This window comes from Convolutriloba macropyga, chromosome 15, assembly GCF_964194025.1.
Source record: "Convolutriloba macropyga chromosome 15, txConMacr16.3, whole genome shotgun sequence".
Taxonomy (NCBI): Eukaryota; Metazoa; Xenacoelomorpha; order Acoela; family Convolutidae; genus Convolutriloba; species Convolutriloba macropyga.
In genome coordinates, this window is record NC_134482.1 from 47,800,477 (window position 1) to 47,815,088 (window position 14,612).

At 36.8% G+C, this 14,612-nt stretch overlaps 1 protein-coding gene across 1 annotated transcript in view; it reads left to right on the top strand.

Annotated features, from left to right (window-relative positions):
• LOC142354523 (carbonic anhydrase-related protein 10-like) overlaps positions 1-14,612 on the top strand; it is a 77,366-nt gene that overhangs the window by 42,675 nt on the left and 20,079 nt on the right. The gene's annotated exons all lie outside the window — the stretch shown is intronic.

Below are 14,612 nucleotides of genomic sequence, written 5' to 3' on the forward strand. Positions count from 1 at the left end.
ATCAATGTGAAAACTGCAATCAGAAAATTTGGCGTTTAATTGACACACGATACCACCAGTGTGAAAATTCAGCAGTTATTGCGCCCCCTCCAATTACCCAAAACCCTGTTTTAAGGTGTAAAATTTGTTTCAAAGTTTTTACCCAGCAAAATGGTTTGACTAACCATGTTAAAAGTCATTCCCCCATGGAAATTATTCTTAGTCGTCGTGGAATCCCGATGAAACGGCGTTAGAGAAACCTTTTATTTGTCTTCTTTTTATAATAAAGTTTCAATTTTTACATTAATTTGTATTTAGTTTATATGAATGCTTTTATAATTTATCCATGCACTTCAACTACAACTAAATGTAAGTTATCAGTTATCTTCACTGCTTGAATTGTATAATACTAGACGTCTGCGTTTTGGTGTTGGTTCTATTACAAGACTATTACTTGAAGATAAATCAGACATATCACTATTATTGCTTGCTTCGCTTTCAACTGCTTCCAATTCTAGAAAAGAATTGTCAAGGGCTGGCGGGGAAATTGCGTAGGGTTCATTCCAGTCAACAATATCTTGATCAAGCTCACTTTCTGAGTAATCGGGCTGATTGAATCCTGGATCGGGGGGAAAAGCTATTGTTTTCAGATATCACATTTTCCGGGGTTGGTTGTGAAATTGAATCCAAGTAGCTTTCGTTTTCTGACTCCCAATCCCAATCATTTAATATAACATTGTGAAATGCAAATTCTCTAATATTTTTATGTCCAAATGGTAGGGAGTTTATTGGGTCAAGGTAAAACCGCTTGTCACAGTAGGCCGAAAGCGCAACTCTGTTTTGTTCCAGTGTCATCAACTCATGTTTCTCTGATTTGATGGTCACATTTTTGACGCGGACAATTTCCCCGCTGTCCAATACTCTCTTGAAGACCTCGTGCTTTAGTTGCTTTTGCCCCTCATGTGTTATTCCCTTTGCACTTTTCTTCTGACAGTCTGAAAGAACATTACAATCAATCCATTTTCTATTTTAATCTATGTGCTTTCCTAATCTAGGTTTCAATGTTCCTGTTATATTAAAAAGACGCTTCCATGAATTTGGTTAGTTTCAAAACTGGAATTTGTTTTAATAAAATATAATGTGACACATACCCTTCGTTTGTATTGAATACATTTTGGGTTTCAAGCCACAGAACTCTTCCATTACCACCCCTGCCAGTTCGTCTTTGAATTTGAGAGTTACCATGTGATTTTCTGTGTTGTACAATGCGTTATCAGAAGGGTAGTTGGAGAAATCGAATTCTGTGTTGACTTCTGCTCGTGCTAGCTCCTCATACAAGTCATCACAATCAACAGCATAGGTAATTGAGTCCGTATCAGAGTATAAAAGTTCACACTTAAACCACTGTTTCATATTCTCGTAGTGAAATCGAAACATGAATGCTTTTGAAAGATCCAGAATTGAAGCACCAACTATTGTAGGTTTCACCCAGTTTATTTTCGTTTTTCTTGTAGTCACGACTGCCATGTTTTCATCAAAAATTTTAAAGGATTTCATGTTAAACTTATCTGTGTGGTTGAGGAGAGCTCGTTCATCTCGGACCAGGAAAGCGTTAACTCGATTTCGCATGCTTTCACAACACTTTCCAAAAGCAGAGTTGTTCATGAGTTTGAAGAAGTTTTCAGCAATTTTGCTGGTTGCTGCTTGCCGCAATCTTGTGTTCGGTTCGATATACTTTGCCATCCACTTTGATTGTCTGAACTTGAGCACCTTGTGCAGTTTTGAAACTTTAAGGCCGTTTCGTTCATAAATCTTCAACGTTACATAGTGTAGTGTATAATCCTTCTTATCATAGAGTGTTTGAAGCAGTTTGTTGCACTTTGAAACTTTTGGGAGATGATATTCTTCCAAAAGGTCCAACTGGTAACTACTCAACCACATGCTGTCTACAGGTTCTCGGGTGGGTGCCATTGGAAAATCTTGGTGAGCATCGTGAATTGAGTCGGGGTAGTCCAAGTCCACGCAGACGATATATCCAAATTCAGCGTCGTCTGGAGTTTGCAAAATTTGTTCAATCGTCACTTCTGTGTCCGTCTGGAAGGAATTGAGTGGCAAGCAGAAATCCTTCATGATCCCACCATAGAGGTTATTAGCGTCTATGGTGAGACCATATGTTGATTTTTGCGTGTCATCAAAACGTTCCAGATATTTGTTGTTTGGCGTGAACAGTCTTTTTGTGTATACCGAGGACATACCCCCTCGCAACAATTCTTCTGCTATATCAAGATGGTTGCGATCTGTGAGAAGTTCCAGGTTGGGTTGACATATCTTCAGAAAGGCATCGCCCGCTAAGTGTGGTGCTGATAGATATTGAGCACAGTCCAAGCTGTACGAGTCCAGACAGACTGCTTGTAGCCGCTCAAACCAGCAGGCGAGCTGTAGGGTGTCGACTGTCAAGTACAGATCGTGATATTCACCCATGTTTCTACAATCAAATTTTTCGAAGATCAGCATTGCTTTTTCGTAGTCAGCTTCGGTTATTGTCACTTTTCCTGATTTGAGTTTGTCGACTCAGCACTTTTTAGGCGGCAATTTTTTTAGCTTGAATTTTCTGAAGGTGTCCATGTAGGAGTAGGGGTAGAATCCTTTACCGTGCAGTAGTTTCACATCATTTTGGTCACAGTATTCGAAATGGTTATCGAGTATATCGAAACCGTCTTCAGGCAAAGACTAAACTAGTTTATCTAAAGACGATTGCATGAAGCGAAGAGAATCGATAAAGCGAAGTTCTTCGTGTATGGGTATGACGTTTTGATTTTTGTTCACAATATCTTTGATCCAAACTTTAAAGCTAAAACTGATATAATTCTCATCAGTTTGAGGTATTAGTGAAAATTTATTGTTAGGGTTGCAGTGATGTAGACTCTTTACAACATGATGCAAGTCATATCCTGACAAGTTGTGTGCGATTATGGGGACGAAGCTCTGTGTTCTGCGCTGTAGGTTACACTTTGAGTGAGCCCAGCCAAGAAACTGATTTGAGAAATGGCAGTGATCCAAGACTTTTTCGTTGTCCGCAGAAAAACTAGTTTCGCATATCCAACAGTGAGTCGCAAGCTCTTTTGCTTGTCCAACTGCTCCTGTGAAGTACCTGTGTTTTTGCTTTTTCTCGTAGATATCTTTTGCCAGTGTCTCCATTTGCTTCACAAAGACTTGCATGCAATCTTCACCTCTGTACAGATGGAAGAACTCCAAATTTGGACTTCCATGTGAAATGGCTACATAACAGTAACCGCTCGGAATGTGTTTGTCCAACACACGAGTCCTTGAAGTCTGTGGGTTTTGTTCAGCTGATGATACCGGAACAATGATTGACTCTAGGTCAAAATAGACAACCAGTGGAAGAGCTGTTTTTGCTTGAAATTTTTTGAAAGCGAGACTGTTGCTGTCCGGCTCAGGTAGCAGAACTTGACAAGTTTCGAAGTGATAGCAAAGTTTTTCGTGTTTTTGAAGCGTTTCGTTGTTCGAGCAAACATGAAAACAGTTGCGACAGATTTTTGCGCGTGCATCAATCTGTCGCCCTTGCACTTTTCGAACTAAGTTTACCAGGTCCGTTATCAGCACGTAGTGATAACGTTCACCATCAGTTATCAGTAGGAGATCAACGACAAAATCAGAGTTGTGCTTTGAAATTCGGAAAGGATACAAACTTTTCTTTTCGTATCGAAAAACGTTCACTTTTACTTCATTACATCTTTCAAACGCGCTTATTTTGTCAATTGGCATCGGCATCGGGAAATCTCCTACTGCTTGATGAGTTAAAGGGTTTGAGCGAGCGTATGTTGCGGGGTTTGTTTTTTGCTGTACCGATCCCCAGGTTGCGTGAGGGGGCAACCTTTCCCCTGCAAATGGTAGGCAACCGTGAAACAATACAAGAAACAGTTTGGATCGTTAAAATTTCGGATATTGATGAGACATTTTAGAGCGCTAAGTTCAGTTGGAAGTGCTATATAGGTTGATCCCCGAATAGGGTTGAATTTTGCAAATCGAATTTCGAGTTTTTCTACCTTTTCAATAATCCAACCACTTCCACTTGTGGCATACATTGAAACCACGTTGACAATATGCTGCACGGACTCAAAGAACTGCTCTTCGGAGAGAGCATCCGTGTACACAATTTGCATTTCAGCGTTAGCGTAAATTGTTACGTGTTTTTCTTCTTCATTAATCCCCTTAGTGAGTGTAATGCTTAGAGAAAGTTGAACTTTCTGAGGACCTTCGAGGGTCTTTTGACGTATAAGTTCATTGATGTGATACCTCGAAGAGTTCATGAAAGACAAAACGTCAGTGTGATCATTACCCTCAATCTCGTAGATCTCCAGAGCACCTCGAATTGCCGACTGTACTGGTACTGCTTGATTATTGCTTTGGCCTCTGTTCCAAACAGCAATCCGTGAGCATTCTTCAGATGTTGATGAAAGTTACTCTGGTTGTTGAAAACCAGAGTGCAGTAGGCACACTGATTTTGGACTTCTCCACCGTGCTCCCGTCGGGTGTGTTGGTTCATTATCAGGATGTTGTGAGTCTCAAAACCACAAGTGCTACACTCCAAGGCTGGGAATTCCGGTTGAACTCCATGAACGCGCTGTTTGTGTCTTCGAAGGCTTCTTTTGTCGGCCAGTTCCTTTGCGCAAATTTCACACGGTTGGGTCATTTTTGAGTTTTTTCAATTTTTTTCTCTCGAAAATTCAACTGACTGCTTTACTGAGAAAACGACTGCGCAAATGAAGTTTAACTGGTACAATTAGAGGGAGTGTTAGTTGGTTGAAAGTTGTGTTCTACACGAGAAAAATTTCCCTATAAGGGTGTGTTTGCACTTTGACACTATTTGCCAGGTTTGGAACGCAAATCTTGGTAGGAGTGTAGGTCAAATTTAACCCGTGTTAACTTTTGACCAATAAGCGGTGTGTTCATGTTTCAGAACTACTCATTTCCATTATTTCCATGCAAGGTAAATTTTATTGTGTAATTTTAGTTATATCTGTTATCTACCACAACTGAAACATAGCTAACGCAGTATACTTACAATATACTCTTTTCTGTCGGGAAACAGTTCAAGTGTTCAAAATACTCTTCTACAAAAGTTGTTTTAGACTTTCTCTACTCTTCGAGGGTTGTATCGAAATTCCGTTCTATTTTCAACCTTATTATGAGTTTTCACTTTTAGGTTTCTGGAATACTTGGCAGTATTCTTATACCATTGACTAAAATTGTTCTAAACTGCTATTATCAGCGTGTTTCATGTGAACATAAAGTAATTCCATGAAAGACACTCTATCTTATCATTGTGCAAAAGTAAATTGTAGCTATATATAAGACAAAGATAGGTCGAAAGCAATTGAAATTAAGGATTTGATATTTACCACAGGTACTGATAACACATTTACCAAATGTCTTTTGGTGAAAACCATAAATGTGGTTGTGGAATAACTAAATGCATTCTATTTACAGAAAATGAACTTCTTTAGAAGCTTAAAAACCTTTTTCTACTATATGATGACTAAAATAAAAGTTTTTTGTAACTACTTAAGTAGAGAGATTTTTGCACTTTTACAGAATTCCTACATATGAAAATTGACTTTTTACCATTTAAAAACCTTTTTTTACCCTATGGTTAGTAAAATAAAAGTTTTTTGTAACGACTTAAGTAGTGAGATTTTTGCACTTTTACAGAATTCCTACATATGAAAATTGACTTTTTACCCTTTAAAAACCTTTTTTTACCTTATGGTTAGTAAAATAAAAGTTTTTTGTAACAACTTATGTAGTGAGATTTTTGCACTTTTACAGAATTCCTACATATGAAAATTGACTTTTTACCATTTAAAAACCTTTTTTTACCCTATGGTTAGTAAAATAAAAGTTTTTTGTAACAACTTATGTAGTGAGATTTTTGCACTTTTACAGAATTCCTACATATGAAAATTGACTTTTTACCATTTAAAAACCTTTTTTTACCCTATGGTTAGTAAAATAAAAGTTTTTTGTTACTACTTGAGTAGTGAGATTTTTGCACTTTTACAGAATTCCTACATATGAAAATTGACTTTTTACCATTTAAAAACCTTTTTTTACCCTATGGTTAGTAAAATAAAAGTTTTTTTGTAACTACTTAAGTAGTGAGATTTTTGCACTTTTACAGAATTCCTACATATGAAAATTGACTTTTTACCATTTAAAAACCTTTTTTTACCCTATGGTTAGTAAAATAAAAGTTTTTTGTAACTACTTAAGTAGTGAGATTTTTGCACTTTTACAGAATTCCTACATATGAAAATTGACTTTTTACCATTTAAAAACCTTTTTTTACCCTATGCTTAGTAAAATAAAAGTTTTTTGTAACAACTTATGTAGTGAGATTTTTGCACTTTTACAGAATTCCTACATATGAAAATTGACTTTTTACTATTTAAAAACCTTTTTTTACCCTATGGTTAGTAAAATAAAAGTTTTTTGTAACAACTTATGTAGTGAGATTTTTGCACTTTTACAGAATTCCTACATATGAAAATTGACTTTTTACCATTTAAAAACCTTTTTTTACCCTATGGTTAGTAAAATAAAAGTTTTTTGTAACTACTTAAGTAGTGAGATTTTTGCACTTTTACAGAATTCCTACATATGAAAATCGACTTTTTACCATTTAAAAACCTTTTTTTTACCCTATGGTTAGTAAAATAAAAGTTTTTTGTAACAACTTATGTAGTGAGATTTTTGCACTTTTACAGAATTCCTTCATATGAAAATTGACTTTTTACTGTTTCAAAAACTTTCATTCTTCAATATGTGTTTTAAACAGAACTTTACTTGCTTGCTGTGTTTTTATGTTTTAACATATGAGATTTTCTTCCAACGTTCACTAAGTAACAATTTGACGGAATACTTTTTGATTCTGCCTTCTCTTTCCCGTTTTATTCTCTAAACAAAAAAAGAGATATTATGATGTTCAATTAAAATTAGAAATGCAAATTGATATTTTTTCACATTTTCACACCAAAAAAAATATTATTAAAGCACACAATTTATTTAGAGGTTCATAGAAATGGTGACAGTTTCAAAAAGTTTCAGTTTTCCGAGTTCAGGTTAGTCCTCAAATATATCTATAAGTGGTGTTCGATTGGCACGTTTTTTCTGTGGAGCATTGCATACTTTGGGAGTCTCTGAATTCAAGGGTGTTGTGTTGGTTGAGGTTCTGTACGTTTCGAAGGATACTGTAGCATTCTCTGCACTCTGCGTTGGTGTCACAAAAGTTGTCTCTGAAAGAAGAGAACTATCGAAGTTCGGTTCGAACTGCTCGGTTGACCCCATATTCCAAGACAATTTGTCCATGATTGAAGCGATGACTGTTTTTCGTTTTGTATCTGTTGTTTCCGGCGTAACAATGGGGCTTGGGTCGTTCGTTGCCGGTGATCCAATTGGTGAAGTAGCTGGTGAAGTTGGCGAAGGTTGAATTCCCCAAAGTTGAGCCAGTTCTTCAATTGCCTGGAATTGGCCGAGTTCATTCTCAAAAATAGGCGCACAGTCACAATCGTATCGGTACAAAAGTCTCTTTGTGTCTGGAGAAAGTGTCTCAATGTCATAGGGGAAAAGTAGGGGCATTTTCCGAGGAACACTGTATCCTCCAGCTGTTAGCACAGTTTTCGTGCCATTGTCTTCTGTAGATACGTATTTATCTGGTAGTGTTGCAACAAAATTCACGAACATTTTTGGTATGATGCAATGTTCAATTGATCTCCAACAGCCTTTTTCGCTATTTTTCTTCTGCTGTATAAAAACTATGTAGTTTTCGTATTGAGTGTGATACACAATACTGCGCTCCCAAGAATCTTCAGACTCGCAAAGAATGTGGTAAGACATTATTTGTAAAGCACTTTTACAGTTTGTTCTCTTTAAAATGGGGCAGAACTGAACAACTATAGTCTTGAATTTAAAACGAATAAATAAAATCCGGCAAATACCAACATTAGCAACACTTGTGTGTGAAATTTGTTGAATACTTAACACACCCGGGTCAAGGGTTGTAACTGCAATTGTGAATGTTTACTCTACATGAACTTGTCTGTGTTCTAGTTTTATGTTTTTGTAACTAGTTGCAAAGTGTATAAGAAAGTCTTATCTACACAGACTTAAACACAATAGTTTCCAGTTTTATTATGTTGATATGCATACTAACGTTTATAATGTATGCAATAGCAAGAAGTTTACAACCAGTTTTGTTTAGTATAGACTGTGTTATATCAAAGGCCTAAAGCCTTCTATCAAACGCTTGCTGTGTAATTGTGAGTTCTTTCTTATCTATGGACACACCCAGAGGTCACATTTGTTTTCCATTAAATTGTACTAGTTCCTGCTCTATGTTGAGTAATATTATCCAAATATAAACTTTATTACCAAAGCAATAAAACAGTTTAAGTGAGGGTCGCGAGTTTTGTCTTACATTTTGACAATATTGCCAAGTTTTATAACCTAGACTTACATTCAAATTCAAATCAGAAGCTTAAATGTTAACCAAGAGCGCTCTTATCAGTAGTAAGCATTTAAAGTGTTGTTTGTGTTTTGTGTGGTAAAGGTACTTGTAAATAAAAATCATTTCCGAAAATTCTTTCAAAACAGGTAGTTTGACACAGTTTAAGTACACAATTCTTGAAAATGCCATTTACTGCTGATAAGGACGCAGAGTTTGGAGACGTGTATTTTGAAATCTCTAGAACAGAGAAAAGATTGATACGCGCAACAGTGAAGTCTTATGAAAATACGGGTGCCTATGTATTTCTCAAGCTATTTAAAAAAGTTGACAAGGAATATGAACTTCAACAACGAATTACTCTAACTTTAGATGAGTTTGAGCTTTTGTCAAAAAGGTCAGCAAAAATACGGTCTGCTGCTGTAGGTACAGCTACTGAAAACGATCAAGCTAACAAAGCTCCAGCAGCGAAAAGACGTAAAACTAAAAAAGACGACGAGCACGACAATTCAGACTAATTATAATATATTAGAAAATGGTGGAAGCGATGTATGAGCGTTCTCCGGGTTTCTTCAAGCAGTTTCAGAAAAACTTTAAATATTTCATATCGGAAGAAAAACCTAATTTTTCTTCTCTCAAGAACTTTGCCTTTTGCATGCATTTTGAGAGTGTTCACTGTGATTACAACCCTACTAATCATTACCATGTTCTTATCGACGTGTCGGAGTTCTCAGAAGACTTTCTCAAACAAACAAAACCGTGTTCAGTTCCGTGTCTTTTTACAACTTTCAAGTATCTGTTCTCGTCTTCGGATACACTGGAGACAAAGGGAGATGTTTTTCAAAAACTCTTGCTGGCAGTAGAGTACAACAAAAGCAATTTCAACGGATTCTCAAAAGCAGACACTTCTGCTCCCATTCAAAAGCGTTTGCCAATTTTTACGAAAAACGTCACAAACAAATTTCAACAACCTGACTGCTTATACCGAAACATTGCTGGACACAAAAGTTTGGAATTAAATGCATCGAAGCAAAAAAATCAACCAATTCAAACTGATCAACTAACAACTGAAACTCTGAAAAGATTTCAATCGATTCTCTCTGGACCGCATGTTGGTGCTTTTTGTCAAGTAATGGATATTTTTATTAGTGGATATGGAAAGTTGGGAATTGATTCTGATGTTCTGTGTGTTCGTTTCCTTTATGAAGAAAAAATTAAATTTTGAAAAAAAAATTTATTTTCAATATAGGTTAGTAATATTAGAACATCATATGAAGCGCAAAACGAAGCAAATCAATATCACTCATGTTTACAAGTTTTTGTCCACTGAAAATAATATGAGCAATATAAATACAAAATAATCCACACAAAATTGAGTTTTGTTTCTGTATAGGTTGGTTTCTCAGTAATTCATATACGGTATTAACATTAAAGTTTGAGACTATTCTGCTCTGCAAGTGTTTGTATGACGATAGAGTTTGGCCTAAGGGATCTGCAAAAATAATTTTTTGATTTTTTTGGCAGAGAAAAATCCAATGGGTTCCAATTGATGCAGACGTTGAAATATTGACTATAATGAAGCTGTTGTCGGTTAAGTTGGTCGGAAAATTATCAGCCGCATAAACTCCACGAAATTTGTATTTGAGTTCCGAACATCTCTGAATTAGAGAGTTCAAGTTGTCTTCGTCCATTAGTTTGTTAAAATATGATTCTTTGAAACTTTCCGCGCCGAATCAATATAAATGGTACTTGCTTTTTCCCCAATAATGAATATTTCTACACTATGAGCTAAGGCAGCAGAAAACTTTAGTTCAATTGATACAGAACAATTGGTAAGTTCAGGGTGAATCAAATCGTGAGATGCCTGTTGAGTGCTCGTCAGATCAAAAACCATAATAAAATGATTTGGGTAGTCTTCTAGACTGATTCCATGTCCATTGTCGATATAGGCTAGATCTGACATAGTGTTAAAGTAAACACGTTTTGAATCATCAGTTGAAATAGGACTATCAGCAACGGGAAGACCATTACGGTAAATGCAAATTTGTTCCAAATTGAATTTTCTATAGTGAAATGGGTTAAGCAGCTTGCTTCCGAGGAAAGCTTCGTTCGTGTTTAAGCAAATGGCGAGTCTTCTAATGGGTTCTCTGCCAAAAACATCTTCTTGCTTCCAGCTCTGCAAACCGGCAGAAGCCTGAAAAGTTTTAGTAATCGTTTCTAGGTAAGGATAGGATGCGGGACTGGACAGCAGGGTCTTTTCTATTGCTGACACAACATCATCGTTCAGCGTCATTTTCCGTAAATATAAGTTAGCTTCTGTAATTTTTATTTTGTAGGATTTTGCAGCGTCATTTGAAATTAAAGAAAAATCGTTAATTGATCGCCGAAAAGAGATTCGGAGTGTTACACCACTGAGAAGATGTCGATCACAGGTAAAGAAGTCAACCACCACCTTTCCGTAAAATGTACACTCAGCAGATGCTCTGACTAAAGTTTTTCGTCTGGTGATTTCGGATGCTGCAATTCCCCCGGGGTTTACTTCATAAGAATAGCCTTGACATGCCAACCACGTGCTTTTGGAATCTTTATTGTGAGAAAACTCGGTTTCGATGAAACTTTTGTGGGCATAGTTACCATTGGCACTTGAAATTTTCAAACCGTTAGCAGATACTGTACAATCAGAAAAAAGTGAATGTAGGACATTGTTGCAAAAGTATGGCGCGTCTGTTTTAGTCACATCTGCAGCAGCAGTGTTGTCATATTTCAAATCAGCATCAGAAGACTGTACAATCTTGCACTTGATTTCAAGAAAAAATTTTTGGAGATCAATGAAATTGTTGCGGTCTCCTGCAACTTCAAACTCTAGCATTGGTCCATTAGGGCTGTAAACCGGTCCCAATTTCTGACAAAAACTTCCATCAAATGTAACAAGGAGAGCTGGTTTCTCGAATAAATCCAACGAACTATGCGTTGCTTCGGCTGGTAACATATTACCGATCATCTTTTACTTTGGCGAAGAAGTCCGACCGACTTCTTTTGGGTACTCTTTTTCGTGAAATGGTGGTTTTGCGTTTGGTTGTTTTCCTTGGTCCAGCGCGTAAGCGTTTTGAATTCCTTCTAATTCTTCTCATTCGTCGCATTCGGAGGGCTAAAGATCCACCTGTTTGTTTTTTCACTGTGTTTGATATGGTGTTCTTTAGAGCTTGCTTTGGTGATTTCTTTTTACCGATAACATCCATCAACTCAGGGACGCCTTGTAGCAACAGTTCTTTTCCGATGCGTTTAGCTGCTGGCAGAACAAACTTCCGAGCAAGTGGCAGTGCAACACGTCCAATACCGCTAGCTAATGCTCCAAAACCACCAGCTCTTTGTCTATAGTGACCGGAAAAGTGAGGCAATGATGATGCTTGGTTTGCGTAGTAGGAATCCATTTAATCACCAAATTTTTTAAATTGTAGTGTTAAAATAACTTTACCAGTCCCCGAAAAGGGAACTAACTGTCCCGTTTCAGTTCGTAGCTCAATTGATATTGATTGAATGGTGTTCGAAAGTAGTTTTTTGTAGTTTAAATTTGTGAAAACTATCCGGTGAGTTGGCTCCAACTCACAAACGCTACCGTTTTTCAAACGCTGTTTTGAATCAATGACTCTTAACAATGGTGCTTTCGCATCACCCACATACTGATACTCAATAATGTTTGTGTAAATAAAAATTAAATGCTTTCCAGCGCAAAGGTCTGCTGGAAAATCACCATAATAGGCTTTCGTATCATCATTTTTCATTAATCGGTTCGCTGTTGTGGGAATCATTTTGTATCCAATATGAATTCCGTAGCCATCTGGAATACCTTTAAAGCCAATTATACTGGGTATTTCTTCACTTGGAAAGGTAATTCCCTCGTATTTACCAAAAATCATTTCGTATTTCCCACTGCTTTTGATTTCTCGGAAAGAGAAGTTAGGCAGTCCAACTGTTCTCTTGATGGTTGCTAAAAGTTGAGCAACTGTATCAAAAGTGCCAGCCATAAACGCTGATTTTTCTCCATTGTAGGGTCGTGAAATGACGTTGGATCCAGTTGCGCGGTTTTGTGATTCCTCATATCCCCTGAGACTGAACGCAACCAAATCTCCATTAACTATGTGTTCAATTTTTGTTGGAAAAATGATTTCACTCAGAGCCACTCTCCAGTCTCCTCTGAGATTAATTTCATCATTAAAAAAATTTCTAAATTTTGATAAAGTGTTTTCCTGGAAAATGTCCATCGAAGCAGATGATATAACGTGCACTGTGAACTCATCCAAAAAACGGTTACTACTCATTTTGATTTGGAGATTCTCGTACTAGTTGTAATTCTGGCTGGTAAAACTTGCCCTGGATAATTTTTTTATTAGAATCAATAAGAGAATATGTAGGTGGATTAAGCGTCGGAATACCGGCAATATCAAGAACTTCGTCAGTGAAAGATTGCTTGTATCCTTTTCGGAAAGTTTTTTCCTTTTTAACGATTCGAACAAAATCACCCACGTAAAGTTTTGGTTTTTGACTGCGACGTGTCTCCACAGTTAATGATACAAGTCTTTGTACATCTTTTTTGGTAACTTTGTTGGGAGCAATTTTGGTGACACGATTAACACGGGAGTTGATAGTTTTTACGAATTGATCCAAATTGTTAATATAAGAATACGTCCATTTTTCCTCTAAATATCGGTAAATAATATTTTTTAGTGACCTGATGTTTCTTTCTGCAAACGCAGACTTCTTTTCGCTAAAAGTACTATACAAATGAATTCCTCGTTTGTTGCAGAGTGTTTTGAAAGCTCCCAAAAACTCAGTACCATCATCCACCCAAACTTTTTGTGGTTGCTTGTGTTTGATCATGTTTTGGAAGACCTTTGCGGTTTCTGTTGCATTTTTTGTTTTCAGCGGTTCAACACGTAGATACCTCGAGAGGCAGTCAACTGCTACGAGCAAATATTTAACATCACGATTGTATTTTGCAAGTTTATCAACATGAGCTAAATCTAAAGACCAGATTTTATTCAGATCGTTGACGATTACTTTTAATCGCGGAAAGTTCAACCGCTGTGCACGATATTTTGTGAAGGATGGTTTTGTTTCCAAATACATTTTGACTTTTGTCATTGGCAGTTTGCTGAAATCTTTTAATCGCTTTGAACTTCCGAATGATGCTGGACCTTTAGAATAGAGTCTATCCAGTAGTTTCACATCTTTAATAGTTAGACCAATTTTTTCCTTTCGTCTCCTGCTCTGTCTTTTTGTTTGTTTGATTTTTTGGTTCTGCAGTTTTTGATCTGGAGGCTTTACTTTGACTTCCACTGCTCTGTTCGCTTCTTTGTTGTCTTTCTGATTCTCCTTGAATTTGTTCGGTTTCCTCTTCTTTCTCCTCATCGCTGTAAACTTCTTTGAGAACTTTTTTAGCATGAGTGTTGGATACTAAGTGCGGGGGTATCTTGAGTTCGTGCAAAATGTTTGTGTACACGGCTAGGTCAATTTTCTTTGTCGGCTGTTGCAAATTGTACAAAAAAGTTGACACTTTAACTCTCATAGGTTTGTCCTCAATATGAAGGAAACCACTCGGGTCCTCAATGGAAACTGTTTCTGAACTTAATATCTTGTTTAGGATGATTTCCGCTCTTTGGATTTTGTTTTCTTCCATTAATTCTACTTCTGACATTATAGAGTCAAAGTCTGATTGTCTTTTTTTCAATGAGGGCTCAATTACGCCATCATCACTAAAGAAAGACTGTACACTTTCACTTCCATCATCCAATTCACTTTTTAAATCAACACTACTTGTTATTCTTTTGCGCTTGTTCACGATATTAGTTTTATTAGTTTCCTGTTCAGTCGCCTCTTTGCTTTCAAAATCGGTTGGGTTGTTTCGGTGGAGGAGTGACAATTGAGCAGCTTTCTGTTTATAAATGGGATTATCCAAAATTTCTGTCCTAGTCGGTTGTTTTGACACAAAAATTCTTTTCGGTATCAAGACAAACTCTTCCGCATGCATTACTACTTCTTCAAGTAAAGGTAACGAGAGAGACTTATGCTTCGAAGTAGATGTAAATTTTTTACCAATAGCTGACGCTTT